General features: G+C 48.0%; 1 long non-coding RNA gene across 2 annotated transcripts; it reads left to right on the top strand.

The window, feature by feature from the left end:
- The first annotated feature begins 991 nt into the window (after window positions 1-991).
- LOC119960997 lies at window positions 992-6,124 on the top strand. 2 transcript variants are annotated; one of them, XR_005459573.1, is made up of 3 exons: window positions 992-1,369; window positions 2,958-3,041; window positions 6,085-6,124. It is a non-coding gene; the product is annotated as an uncharacterized LOC119960997 (long non-coding RNA). The 2 variants fall into 2 exon arrangements; XR_005459572.1 differs by lacking the exon at window positions 992-1,369 and adding an exon at window positions 1,537-1,575.
- The last annotated feature ends 553 nt before the right edge of the window (window positions 6,125-6,677 follow it).

Raw genomic sequence — 6,677 nt, 5'->3', positions numbered from 1 at the left:
ATTGTCACAAGTAGGCTTACGTTATCACTGCAATGAAATTACTGTAAATATCCCCTAGTCGCCATACTCCGGCGCCTGCTCGGGTGAATTCAGAATTTACCTAACAAGCAAGACTTTCAGGGAGAATGTGCAGACTCTGCACAGACAGCAACCCAAGCAGGAATCGAACCTGGGACCCTGGCGCTGTGAAGCAACAGTACTAACCACTGTGCTACCATGCCATCCTAATGATGCAGTTTGATTGGCACGCTGTCACGATAGTGACTGATTGGCAGCATACTCTTGCCAGTCATTATGGCCACTGCTTATTACATAAGAGGGGAGTGAACAGGAGTGGAGTAAATTCAGAGACAGAGAAGGCAGCACCCAGTTATTAGCCTTGACCATTTCATTTCATTTTCATTTTTCATTGACCAGAACATCAACTTTTCCAGCATTGTTTCTCCAGAGTTATTAAAGCTTCGATTGTCTCACATGAAAGAAACACAGGTTTCTTTACCCAATGCACGGTAGCATTGGGCAGCACGGTAGCATGGTGGTTAGCATAAATGCTTCACAGCTCCAGGGTCCCAGGTTCGATTCCCGGCTGGGTCACTGTCTGTGCGGAGTCTGCACGTTCTCCCCGTGTGTGCGTGGGTTTCCTCCGGGTGCTCCGGTTTCCTCCCACAGTCCAAAGATGTGCGGGTTAGGTGGATTGGCCATGCTAAATTGCCCGTAGTGTCCTAAAAATTAAGGTTAATGGGGGGGGGGGGGTTACTGGTATAGGGTGGATACGTGGGGTTGAGTAGGGTGATCATTGCTCGGCACAACATCGAGGGCCGAAGGGCCTGTTCTGTGCTGTACTGTTCTATGTCTAGGTCCAGGTGCTGATGGAGATCCTGGTGCATCCTCAGCCACCAACAGTAATTATATATAAAATCGAGGACTTGAAATATGTGAAGATATGATCGGTAAGTTTGCAGATGGAAAATCATTGGTGTGGTAACTAGCGAGGACAAAAGCCTTAAATTACGGGATGATACAGATGGGCTGGTCATATGGGCAGTACAGTGGCAAATGGAATTTAACCAGGAAAAGTGGTAGCTCTTGTCCAGAGTCCATGCAGAAATGATGTGCCGAGTGACTTCCATCTGTGCTGGATCATTTTAGAAAACACTGAACATTCAGTATCACGAGCAAAAGAGAAGATGGAGGAATTACTGATTCTGCGATGGAACTCAGAAAGAGTTTGCGTCTTCTGGGGAAGAGAGAGGAAGGACCCATTGGGGTCTGAATTGTTCCACGGGAGAGCAGCATTCAATCGTTTTGAGAAATGGAGAATAGCAGAATACCCATCGACAATCATTTGCGAGATTATTTTGATCCATCGGTAACCAAATTATTTTGTATTTACTGTTTACAATTTCAATGGTGCGGCTATTACCCATCACTCCATGCGGCTGTGAATGTGCCCTATTCACTGCACAGGAGCCCAATGCGTAGACGCAATGCTGGGCTGTATCTGGAACATGCGCAGTGTCACTTTGCTCAGAGGTCTGCGAGTGCGGGAGCGGTTGTTTGGGGCGGTGAGAGTCGGTGAGGCGGAGGGAGGAATGGAGCCGGGAGTCGGGGTGGGAGGGAGTGAAGGCTTCATAAACACCCCCTTCTGGTCACAAGGCCGGTTTAAGACCCTGCAAATCCCGCGTTTGCAGCTGCGGAGCTTTTATTTGGTGCCAGGCCCAGTTCCACGGCCGCCATCTTTGTTTAGCGGAGCGGCTGAGGGGCCATCTTGATGACGTAACAGAGGCGGTGCTTCAGGATCTCGGTGACCAGGAGAGAAAATCATTGTCTGGATGATTGACAGGTCCCTCCAGAGAGGGAGGTGCTACTTCCATGTGTGGCAATCCGAAGAACAGAAGAATAATAACATCAGAATTAGCAGGAAAAGGCCATTCAGCTTATTAACCCGGCACTGCCATTCAATAAAGGCATGGCTGATCCGAATGTGCCCTTAATTACATTTTCCTGCCTTCCCCAGAAACCTTTGACTCCCCAGTAGATAAAAAAAGACGAACTTAGCTTTGAGTTTATTCAGTGACCCAGCGTCCCTGCTCTCTGGGAAAGAGAATTCCACAAACTCAGCTTTGACAAAGTCATCCTGACTCAAAACGTTAGCTCCCTTTTCTCTCCACAGATACTGCCAGACCCGCTAAGATTGTATTTTCTGTTTTTGTTTCACATTCCAGCATCTGCAGCAATTTGTTTTTATCCACAGACTGATGACCCTCTGAGGGAAGACATTTCTCCTTATCTCAGTGTCAAATTGGAGAACTCTTATCTTTAAACTGTCCCCTTAGTTCTTGAATCCCCATGTGGGAAAGTATTCTTTCATCAAAACCCCTCGGAATCTTAGATGTTTCAAGAAGATCACCTCTCATTCTTCTAAACTGCATCGGGTACAGACCAAACAGGCTCAATCTTCCTCCATAAAACAAACTCTCCCACCCCAGGAATCAGACTAGTGAAACTTCACTGAACTGCCTCCAAAGCAAGTAAAACCCGTATTAATTAATTCTGGGACATTAGCACTGCTGTCTCACGCACCGAGGTCCCAGGTTCGATCCCGGCTCTGGGTCACTGTCAGTGTGGAGTTTGCACATTCTCCCCGTGTTTGCGTGGGTTTCACCCCCACAAGCCAAAGATGTGCAGGGTAGGTAGATTGGCCAAACTAAATTGCCGCTTAATTGTAAAAAATGAATTGGGTACTTAAAAAGCTATCCTGGGACTGGCAACAAGGGGAGAGAACGTTTGGAACTTCTATCCTCTACTCAAAGAGTGATGGATTTTGGAAACTCCTTCTACCGGGGGTTAGAAGGGGAGGATTTACACCCAGCAAACTCAAACCAAAATAAATGTTTGTCTGATCTTAATTTCTAACCTTGACTAACATTTCTGACCATTGTAATTTCCTTTTACAGGTGCTTCCAAAGCTTCTGATATCTTTCCAGCCAAAGGTTGCAGCAGGAGATTATAAACTTGAAAACACCAAAATTGTGACAGAGGTGAAGATTATTATTATTAATTATAAATTTAGAGTACCCAATTATTTGTTTCCAATTAAGGGGCAATTTAGCATGGCCAATCCGAAGCTGGCACTCCCAGTGTAGACTGTTGTGAGGTTGTTGCTGTAGTGGAGAGTGGCTGCTGCTGTTGCTGCTCTCTATTTTTCTGTTGCTGCTGCTGCTGAGTTTGCTGCCTGTTTCCAGTGCTGGTTGCTGCTGAGCTGCCTGGAGGAAGGAGAGGTGAGAGAAGGATGGAGAGGGGAGAGAAGGACAAAAACAAGGTGGGTGTAAAGCCCTTTGGACTGCTTGTTTGCAGTCTTCCCAACTGATAACATCTGCCTTCAGCAAGGACAAAACCTTCCTTATTCTATCCAGTGTGCTTGTTCCGGGGCAGGGGGATCAAGTGGACAGTGTGTTTGCTGAGCCCCCTCCCCATCATCAGGGAGGAGCTGGATTCCATTGGGTGGTCGTTCCAGGGTGGCAGCACAGACTGTTTTTGCTGAATCCTACTTGGGCCGAAGACCTCGAGAACCAGCTCCACTTACCTCCTTGTGAACCTGCTCTAGGCCTGGCGAAGTGCGTCATTTATAGCTCCAGGCAGTGGGCGACCGAGGGGGTCATCCGACCAGATTGTTTGCCCCTTTTCCACGGCTACATTCGCAGCTGGGTTTCCCTAGAAAGGGAGCATGCAGTGTCCATGGGCACCATCAAAGCCTTCCATGCCCGGTGGGCACCGCAGGGGTTGGGGTGCTTTATTGACCCCTTTAAATACACTCCCATTAGATGTTTTTAAGTTTCTGCTGATCTTTGTTACGTTCGGGCAGTGCCCCTAACTGGAGCGGCCCTTTTTGCTTTGTCCCTAAGTTTGTTTCCTTTGTTCTATTTTTTTGGTGGACCTCAAGACTGGCCAATCCACCTACCCTGCACATCTTTGGGTTGTGGGGTGGGACCCACGGAGTCACGGGGAGAACGTGCAAACTCCACACGGCAGTGATCCGGTGCCAGGATCGAACCTGGGTCCTCAGCACCGTGAGGCAGCAGTGCTAACCACTGCCGCCGTGCCACCCTTTGTCATGATGTCTCCATTCCTATTTTATCGCACACCTCCCAGTGACACTCATTGTAACACAGAAACTTCAAAATATCATTGCTACCTTGCATTTATTTTGCCCTCCTATTATTATCTAATGATAACAGTGACAGAGTAACATACACCAGAATTGGAAGAACAGGCAGGTTATTGTCTAATCATGACAGAGTTACGGGGGTGGTTCGGTAGTTAGCACTGTTGCCTCACGCTCCAGGTACCTGGGTTCGATTCCGACCTTGGGTCACTGTCTGTGTGGAGTTTACACATTCTTCCCGTAGCTGCGAAGATTTCCTCCCACAGTCCAAAGATGTGCAGGTTAGGTAGATTGGCTGTGCTAAATTCTCCCTTGGTGGGGTTAAGGGGTTAGGGTGGGGGATTGGCCACGGTAGGGTGATCTTTCAGAGGGTCGGTGCTGACTCGATGGACCAAATGGCCTCCTTCAGCACTGTAGGGATTTTATGATTCTACACTGGATCCAAAGATGTGGCCAGCACGGTAGCATGGTGGTTAGCATAAATGTTTCACAGCTCCAGGGTCCCAGGTTCGGTTCCCGGCTGGGTCACTGTCTGTGCGGAGTCTGCACGTCCTCCCAGTGTGTGCGTGGGTTTCCTCCGGGTGCTCCGGTTTCCTCCCACAGTCCAAAGATGTGCGGGTTAGGTGGATTGGCCATGATAAATTGCCCGTAGTGTCCTTAAAAAAGTACGGTTGGGTTACGGGTATAGGGTGGATATGTGGGGTTGAGTAGGGTGATCATTGCTCGGCACAACATCGAGGGCCGAAGGGCCTGTTCTGTGTTCTATGTGTTCACTCACACACTGCAGCCTAACTCTTATTGGAACAGACACTGTGTTTGTTACTCTCGGAGTGAGTGAATCCTTTGCTATTTCCCCTCTGGGCCCCATCTCCACTATTATTGTCTGATTGTCCCACTGAGACTCTCACTGTTATTATTGGACAATCAGCGAGTCAGCCTGAGCCTGTGGCCGCTCTCACCATCTGGAACCGTCACAATGCCCGGATGATTGACGGCTGCTCCGGACCAATAGGAAGATATAGGGTGGGACTGGAGGACCGACGGGGAGCGGGTAGTCCTCCAACCAATCGGAGTGAATGAGGGGCGGGGCCCACTGTGATTGAAGCATGCGCAGTGAGTAATGGCAAAGAAGAAGTACTGTGTCTTCAGATCAGAAATGAGTAACAGACGTTTAACAGTATGGAGGGAGCGAGAGATTGCGGGGGTGGGCGGAAACGTTGTGAACAGCTGTTGTAAGCTGCAATCCTCGGAAAAGAGTTTCCGGGACCCCTTTGTACCGAGCGGAGCTGCAGCTCTTCATATTCGGCTCGGGTGAACGGCCGCCATCTTTATTGGATGTGCATCAGGGCGCATGCGCAGTTGTCATCTTTGTCGGGGCGATGTTTCAATGAGTGGGAGGGGCTTGTTCCCCATTGTTCAGAATGGAGACAACTCGTCCATCAAACTGGATTAGTCTTTGAGTCCCAATGTCTTATTCATGACGCAAAGCTGTGGCAGAGATGGAAAGAAAAGGAAGCCAATCCTGGTCTCCGGATTTCACTGTCTTAGACATTCTGTCCCATGTGTCCAAAGCTCTGCGGCTCTGTTCAATCACATGAAGACCCAGGGCAGAAACTCAACCCTGAGGAGACGTCACCCTCAAATCAGGGGACTGCTGATGACAACGAGGGTCAGTGTGCAGTGGAGGGCATGAGCGGTCATCCTGGACCCATGAGCGGTCATCCTGGACCCATAAGCAGTAAGAGAGAATGTAGTGAATTTCTATCCTGGACTGACAATGATTAATTTTGGAATCTCCTTTTACAGGGGATTAGGAGGTGAGGATTTACACACAGCAAATTCAAACCAGGAGAAATATTTATCTTTCCTGAATATTATTTCTGGACTGACAGTGATGCCTTTGTAAACTTCTTTCACAGGGGCTTAGAAAGGGATTCGCAGACAGGAAACTCACAACCAATCCTCACATCAAATTCTGACACCACTGTTCGAGTTATCAGGACCTGGAGATTATCGACCTTTGTGTGTAAGCATTGCGTTCCATATCATTATCACTCACTGTATAAAATGTCTACCTCCTATCTCCCCTGTAGATCTTGTTCACAATGTTAAATCTGTGTCCCGTAATCCTTTTACAATCTACTGATGGGAACAGTTTCTAAAAATCTTTTGCTGGGTTTGCCGTTGTTGTTTCTGGTGCCTGGGCCGATGCCGGGTGGTCCGTCTGGTTTCATTCCTTTTTCATGTTTTTGTTGTGGTTGAATCAGCTTGGACCAGTCCATTTAGGATCTAGAACACAATTGAAGTCACCTCCAAGAATCAATTGATCTGGATCCAGGTCTGGGATGGATTCCAACAATTGTTTTACAAATGTTTCTGTGAGATCCCCTCATTAAAAGAAAAGATAGAGAAGCAGAATTAGGCCATTCAGCCCATTGAGTGTTTGAGTTTGCTCTGACATTCGATCATGGCTGATATGTTTCTCATCCCCATTCACCTTGTATTGTAGCTC

This window comes from Scyliorhinus canicula, unplaced genomic scaffold (assembly GCF_902713615.1).
Source record: "Scyliorhinus canicula unplaced genomic scaffold, sScyCan1.1, whole genome shotgun sequence".
NCBI classification, from domain to species: domain Eukaryota; kingdom Metazoa; phylum Chordata; class Chondrichthyes; order Carcharhiniformes; family Scyliorhinidae; genus Scyliorhinus; species Scyliorhinus canicula.
This window is presented reverse-complemented; position numbering and strand designations above follow the sequence as displayed.